Consider the following 8,541-nt stretch of genomic DNA (forward strand, 5'->3'; position numbering starts at 1 on the left):
TCAATTTCTGATTAGATACATACTATGATTGGTATATAGAAAAAGTTAAAATTGTTAGGAAATAATTCAGACCAAAAATATTGTTTGTCAAAATTTTTATCTCCAGAGACTAATTGCTTTAACGATACTCTAAAATTTAAAATTGATTTGCTCATTAACTCGTAAATACTTTTCAAATTTATCGACAAGAAATTAAAAAAAAGTGGTTATAATCTTCTTCTGCGTTACATACATTACATAGACCGTCATTCTTCTGTTTCCATTTAAAAAATAATTGTTTTGTTGGTAATATCAATTGTAAAAGTTTCTATCTATATATTAATTACTTATTTTCTTCTAAATAATGAAACATGAAAGCATATGGTAGGTTAACACTAAGGTTCTCATTAATTTGTTTGTTCCCCCAAATTACCTGAATATTTACTTTTGTGAAGTTAGTAGTTTGTTTTGTCTGTCCAGCGCCTGATATTACCCAACATTTTAATACTTCTCTATAAAATTGAGGGATATGTTTGATATATTCTAGAATTTTCTTCTTTTCAAAATTCATCTTAAAAATCAACCAAGTAATACCAACCACGCTGAGATATTCTAATGGAATCAACCTCTAGTTTGAAATATCATTACTAATGAGTTTAATTACCCAAGATGCTTTTAGAGACATAAAATAACTTTGTATGTAGATCATTTGTACTCCCCTGCTCCTTCTTTGTTTGACTTTATCATGGTATCTCTTTTAACCTTATCTGGTTTACCATCTCAGATCAGATGTATTTATAACATTTACTTTCTACTCCTTTTCTGAATTTCTCCGAAACTGTATAGGCACTTGCCAGAAATGTAAAAAAAAGTGGTATAATTAATGTTTATTTACACCACTGCTGGTGGACATTTCGTCTCCGAGGGTATCAGTAGTCAGCACTTCGCTGTTGACATGAATATCAATTATGTGGTCATTTTTATACATTTCCTGTTTACAAAACTTTCGAAATACTAAGATTTTTCTTATCCCAGAAATAGATTACCATATCCGTATTTGGCACAATTTTTTTGGAATTTTGGATCCTCTATGCTTTTTAACTTTGGACTTGTTTGGCCTTTACATTATTTTGATATGAGCGTCACTAATGATTATAACTATTCATAATAAGAATGTTTATTCAATTTCTCAATTTTATTCTCCCAGTTAAATTTTTCACATTCTTCTCTGTTATGACCAAATATATTCCCAATGCATTGACTGGTTTGTTTGTCCAATTAATCCCAGCTACTTTATCGTTAGTATTTTTTTAGTTTTTCTTTCCATATACCCTTTGTTTTATTTTTATTCAAAGTAAACCCAGAAAATGATCCAAACATTTCTATTTCATTCATAGCAGCTTTGATTTTTCTTATAACTTAGAAATAATTAAATTTTGGATATAACGCGTCTTCTGATTGGCTGACGTTATTTTGTTAGCAGCCCATAGATATAATTTAGTCATGTGGCCGTGACGTCATCAACGTTTTTTCATGGTTTTCTGCTGTTTAAAATGGAATTTAGAATTAATTTATAAGAAATGACTGTAATTGTTTGTATGTCTATTCGAAATACCATAAAAATTGTGGTTCACACTGTTATATAACCCGCTACGCGCGTTATTCAGTGTGCACCAATTTTTATTTAATGTTGTTTCTTCATATACAGAAAAAAATATTACATTCATTCCTTAAATAAAGTAGTATTATCAACTAATTGTGAAATTTTAATGCTATGATTTTTATTATCTAGTTTAACTACGAAACGTTTGATAACTTAGTTTTTTTTCGAAGTCTTAAAGCCATGATCTCGACGGATAAGACGAAAAGATGAGCTGATAAGGAGCACACCTGCCTTATTTCTCTTGAGTTATGAAATATTTCTGAAACCCATCCATTATTAATACCACAAGTTTGTTACCAAGTCTATAATGTTTTTACAAGTTGAATTCTCATTACCAGTAGGGTTTGTACTACTGATCTTTTGTTGTTGTAACACTTCTTCTACGGGGATGTTTAACTACCTCGACTACCCATGGGATATCGCATAGTCGGTGATATGTTGGCCTAACTACAGTAGTTTCATTTAAATGATGCATAAACATGGGTAACATTTGTCTATAAGGGACTATCTTCTAAAAGAAGTCGACGTATAATAACGGTCATTTGACTTAGTCGTAGATCCAGTCCTGCTGATACCTTTTGCTTTTTACAGTTTTTTTTATCTACTTTAGTTCCTTAAAACACAAAAAGATGTAAAATTCGTATTTCAAGGGCAATAACTTCTAAAAGGATTGTTGAACACACTCATGGATAAAAAAATCTTTTTTAAAGGGTAACAACTCCTACAAAAGTCGACTGACAATTTCGACGATTATGAATGATTGTAGTTCTTGTCCTGCTTAGCATCTTTGCTATTTGCAGTTTCACATATTCTGCAATCATAAAATTGAGAATGGAAATGGGGAATGTGTCAAAGAGACAACAATCCGACCAAATAAAAAACAACAGCAGAAGGTCACCAACAGGTCTTCAATGTAGCGAGAAATTCCCGCACCCGGAGGCGTCCTTCAGCTGGCCCCTCAACAAATATATACTAGTTCAGTGATAATGAACGCCATACTAATTTCCAATTTGTACACAAGAAACTAATATAAAAATAATACAAGACTAACAAAGGCCAGAGGCTCCTGACTTGGGACAGGCGCAAAAATGCGGCGGGGTTAAACATAGTTTTAATGATAAAAGTTAAAGATCCCAAAATCAGTCAAAATCGTCATTTAAAAGAACCAGCCCCAAAGGAAGACATCTTACAGTTTTAATATGTATAAAAAGTAAAATCACAAAAATACTGAACTTAGAGGAAAATCAATTCGGAAAGTCCATAATCACATGGCAAAATCATATAACAATACGCATCAAAAACGAATGGACAAGAACTATCATATTCCTGACTTGGTACAGGCCTAGAAACAGACACCTTGTCACCATCTTACGGTGTTTATATATTTCAGCTTGTATGATTCGCTAGTGTATGTAACAACGTTTTAGATTTTAACGAGGGAAATTTATGTATTACTGAAAAATGATTACACTAGGGTTTTTGATATCACAAACTAGACAAAACAGTTTCTAAATTTTATCATCGGTATAAGGACATCATTCGTAAATATAGCTCAACATGCATAGTTCCTATACGTTCAGGTATATCAATTCAAAAGCTCAAACACATTAAACAAAAACCTGTCATATTCCTAACTTCGTACAGACATTTCCTAATGTAGAAAATGGTGGATTAAACCTTGGTTGTCTAGATAGGAAACCTCTCACTTATATGACAGTCGCATAAAATTCCAATATATTGAAATCGATGAGTGAACAAAAAGACCTAATGTTATAACAAATGGTGTGTTCCTTTGATTTAGTCGGATTTGCCATATCTGATGTAATTATACATGTAATTTCCAATTAGATTGGTCCAGTTCCACAAATACTAAAGACTGGCATGAAAGTGTCATTTCCATGGTATAATTTTTCAAATAGTCTTTAAACAACGGTTATGATAATTGTTTGAATCGTAATGATATTTTTATTTTGGTAAATGCATTAAAAGTGAAGTTAAAGAAAATAGAGAAGTCTCGGCTGATTTCTTAGATACATTGCGCTTGTTATATCATACCTTCTATATATTATCATATAATTTACGTAGATAAGTGACAAATTATTTCTTAATTTTTTTTATTAAGTATATGTGAAAATAAATTGTACAAGTTGTTAACATAAACTTTTTCACATCAATTTGACACAGTTCACATAATCAGAAAGACTGTTGTTTTCTACTGCGAAAACACAACATTGGAACCAGGAAACGATGTAACTTAAGGAAAAAGCAGATCGAGCTGGCAAATCAGGTTATCCTGTGGTAACATCTTAGTTTAAACGGACTGTGTATATGTAGTGAGCATCATCTAAAATTAAAAAAATATTAAATTAAACAGTGTTTGAGTCCAATGTATCTGAAAATTTCAAAATTAAGGTATCATCTTTTTACTAAACTATTATCCTTCCGTCCCCTTAATTCCTTCATTATCACAGCTTGGTTACCCATTAGAATCACACTTTCACTGGCATTTATTGTCGATAATGCCATATTTTTCGAATTTCACAGCTCAGAACTATAAAAGTCTTCTTTTAGCTTGTTGGTTAATGTAAGTGAGATTTCTACGGTCAATTATAATATACTAACAACAACACTGTGTTTAAGTTACAATCTTTTAACGTACTTTTCTACAGCTTATCATTTCACGATACAAAAAAGTTGCTAGTCCAATTAAAAAGTGATTAATAAAAATCTATCTCTTGGACAGCAAGTGGGTCTCATGGTATTTTATATACTAACAACAACACTGTGTTTAAGTTACAATCTTTTAACGTACTTTTCTACAGCTTATCATTTCACGATACAAAAAAGTTGCTATTCCAATTAAAAAGTGATTGATAAAAATATATCTGTAGGACACATGGTATTTCCCTGTCGACCGATTTAAGGTCAGTTGTATCGCGTGTCATTGCAAAACACAAATGAATGATAAAAGTGCGACGTGTCGATATTTCACTGGGAACATAAATGAAATATCCGAAATTAAGTCTTAATATTTGGTGTCTGAAATAAATTATCTTCTAATCACGTTGTCGTGATTGTGCCCTTTGTCAGTACAAAAAAGTTGAAAAAAGCATATGTGACCAATTTATGGAAAAGTATATTATATCAGTAAAACCCCTAAAGAAGATTTACAGAATGAAAAAAAAAAGAAACCAAAGATCTCATCTTAATTTTACGTTTTGGTTTACAATTAATGAAAAGTAGACATGTTAAAGGTGGACATGAGATACTGGTTTGGGACACGCATTCAAACATCGGCTTAGAAATGTATAATAGAAGATTGGATCGGGCATTAAAGCAATGACACCTGGTTTCGGACAGGTAACTAGTCATTGGGTCATGCATGTACTAGTAGACTGACTTTTTTCTATCTACAATGATGACACAATAAATGTTGTGATATGTTTACTTACAGATTTTAACCCAAGCTACTGGTCAATGAGTTTCCTGTGGCGTTTGTGAGGTCCAGGAGAAGCAAGAATCCGAACACTGAAATACAGATCATATGATATTTCAATATTTTCAAATTACTATAATAATGCAGAAATGTTGAACACATACGCTTGTTAGCAAACGATTTGTATGCACTAGTATAAGTATTAAAACAAGAGACCGAACACTGTAAGCATATAAATAGTGTAAATGAAATTCTTAATAGCCATAGATGACCTTCAATGGATTTTAACTTATTTTTGTTTAACTAAGTTAAACTTACAGTAGTTAAGAAGTTTGGCTCCTTGGAGTTGAGCTGTGGCAGCGTTTCCATAGTTGTACAGTCCTCTCTGTTGTGTGTAGGCACTAAGTTGATTCTGGTAGTAAGCTGGGTATCCTGACTGGTATCCGGATTGGTATCCGTATTGCTGGGCCATGACGAAAGCAACAAGGCATGGGACAAGGACAAGGATGATGGATTTGTTCATTTTGATGGTTTTTGGTGACTAGAATTAAGAAATGTTTAAATTTTCATTTATTATGACAATATAATGTGTGTTGAGGAAGTTATTCTTGCAAATGCTTGAATAATAACACGATTTATGCATTGACAGGCACTGTAACAAAATTGAAAGAAAAATAAATTAAAAAAATAACCAAATAAACAACTAACACTACAAGGAGAAAATTCTGTAAAAGTAGCTAAACGTTTTAATTGCGTTGTGTTTTAAAGGAATATTATGCTTCTCAATTATCAAAAAAAGTGTTTGACAAACTGCTAAATAACCAGTGTAATTTTTCTGATAAAACGGTTGGTTCAAATTTTATGAAATTTTTATATTTTTGTCAAAGGGTCAAAGTAAATACTTTGTTAAAAACTTATGAAAATTAAACGAGCCAAATTAATTTTTGTGAAAGTGTTGGGTACCACCTTAACTAGCAAATAAATCTGTATGTTCTCGTACATATTTTTTAATGCACCAATACCGCAATGTTTAATACTGTTGTAATAAATATTTATTGTAAAACATCGTGTTAGCCTGCAACATCCATGAAAATAAAGAATCCTTGAAAATAATATAAAATATATTGAGATATCTTACAATATTACAAAATGTTTTAAATGATGCTTCCGAAAGGCTTCATAAGTAAACGTGTTGAAATCACAAAAAAGGTAGTCGTTTTGCGTTTTATATGAAGCATGAATGAAACATTTGGTTTGATATGGATGGCATTTAACTTACTTTAAGATTCACTTGAGATATCTGTTTGAGTGTTATCAACTACCAAACTAATATATATATATATATATATTTTATATAAATTTCATGATAAAAAAATAATGAATGGCAAGTTCAAATTGGATAAATGGTTCTTCACCATGGTGATATTTGTGTAAGTTTATTAAACAACACAGAAAATCGTTTGTTGTGAAATAAATTAAACCTAATTAGTTATAAGACTCACCTGAGATATCAAATTGAGAGTTATCTGTACGAAATAATTCTGGAGGTCTTTATATACTACCAAGGTTTACATTTTGTAAATTTACATCATACAAATAGGAAACGTATACATGTATTATATAGATCGACAGTATATGTAAGTCTATGTAATATATATCATGTAGTTGTGCTCTAGACAAGGAACTTGTTCTGTAAATTCGTAGACTTATTATAAAAACTTTCAGATTTAGCGAGTTTTAGATTGATTTATTTGATATGTAGTGTTGGATGTAATATGAAGGTAATCATCAGATCTAAGTAATTCAAAAGTTTGAATTTCTAGCAATTAGGACAAAATAAACAAATATACAGTTTGGAGGTTCTCGAAAAAAATTGTGAACTGCGGATAGTTAAAGAAAATAAATAGAAAATTTTCTGCAAGTATTTTGCATTAGGGTTTTGATGAGGCATATTTAAGTATTCACGGGACTGATACATGTTCTACGATATCAGTACACTTGTCATGTGCAAGGCAAGAACCATTATAAATGGAGCATGTTATTTGGTTTTGCCATACTTCTTGGAATTATGTTTTTCGTTCTATACGTTTGTTCATTCGTTCGTCCGTTTATCCGTTGGTTTATTTCGTTCGTTCGTCCTACCGGCTGTCCCGCTTCAGGTTAAAAAAAATTGTCAAGGTAGTTTTTGATGAAGTTTAAGTCCTATCAACTTGAAACTAAGTACACATGTTTCATATGATATTGTCTTTCTAATTTTAAAGCTAAACCACTGATCAAAGAGAATGATAGTAGGAGTGAAGCATCCTTGGTCTATGAACACATTCTTGCTTTTTATTGAATTGTTATTTTTCTCGCATTCATAATTATTTTTGGTCTTTAAAAAATTTACGGCATATGTCTCAACTTCTTTCCTAGTTGATGGCTATAACGAAGAGCAATGTATATATTCACGTACCACTGTATTACTAAGTACTAGTAGTACAGGTAGTAGAAAAATAATTGTGTCAATTTGCTCTACAGTTTCTGTTCCATAGCTCTCTTGTTTATATTATGATTATTGTAGAATTGAGATAGAAAAAAACAAAGAAAGTGTTTGGATTTTGTAAAAAACAAAAGTTTTGTCAAATCAAAGTAGGAATTTCATAAAAATATAGACAGTTCTAGCAAGAGCATTTTTTTTTAATGAAAACTATTGTGCTTCAGATATAACACAGACAGTTTTAGTATGGGAAGCCTACAGGAAATATTTCTTTTTTGTGACAAAAATTAACTTACACCGGATATTCAAAATTGTCCGATTACACATTTTAATTGCGGTTTTGGAATTCTATCGTGTGGTACTACTTGTGTACGTTTCGATTTTCACTTTTTTTGCGATATGTCCCAATTTTGTACTTTAATATAATTGGATTTTTAAATGGAATTTCTTTTCAGATTATGGTACTATAGAAATCTACAAAAAATATTGTATATTGAATCACAAAACAGGTACCTCAAAATTCTAGTTCAAACCATATACTGTAAGATAATGGTTCTGACTAAGTTTAAAATTTAGTGTTAACATATTACAATATGCAATGTATGACAGTTCTTGTCCATTCGTTTTTGATGCGTTTTGTTATTTGATTTTGCCATGTGATTATGGACCTTCCGAATTAATTTTCCTCTAAGTTCAGTATTTTTGTGATTTTACTTTTCACTAAGTTTTGATCACATTTTACCTTCAATATTGAATTCTAAGGGGAAATCCTCTATCCTAATAATTGCAAAAAACAGTATGATAATATTTCTCTATTTTGTTTTAATTCTGTAATTGTTTCCAAAAAGTAGCGAATATAAATTTTTGTATTTTCTTATTAGGTATCTATTTAAAATTCAAATGAAATATATCGAAATGTAAACCATGAACGTCGTAACTATATTTGTCTGCATATTTCTTGGTGTGTTTATAAACATTGACTTT

At 30.8% G+C, this 8,541-nt stretch overlaps 1 long non-coding RNA gene across 1 annotated transcript; it reads right to left on the reverse strand.

Moving 5' to 3' along the window:
* Positions 1–3,741: 3,741 nt before the first annotated feature.
* LOC134706544 (uncharacterized) lies at positions 3,742–5,653 on the reverse strand. Its single transcript, XR_010105631.1, has 3 exons — positions 5,397–5,653; positions 5,095–5,170; positions 3,742–3,986 (listed from the first exon to the last, which is right to left on the reverse strand). It is a non-coding gene; the product is annotated as an uncharacterized LOC134706544 (long non-coding RNA).
* Positions 5,654–8,541: the final 2,888 nt, after the last annotated feature.

The sequence above is a fragment of the Mytilus trossulus genome, chromosome 2, assembly GCF_036588685.1.
Source record: "Mytilus trossulus isolate FHL-02 chromosome 2, PNRI_Mtr1.1.1.hap1, whole genome shotgun sequence".
Classification (NCBI taxonomy): domain Eukaryota; kingdom Metazoa; phylum Mollusca; class Bivalvia; order Mytilida; family Mytilidae; genus Mytilus; species Mytilus trossulus.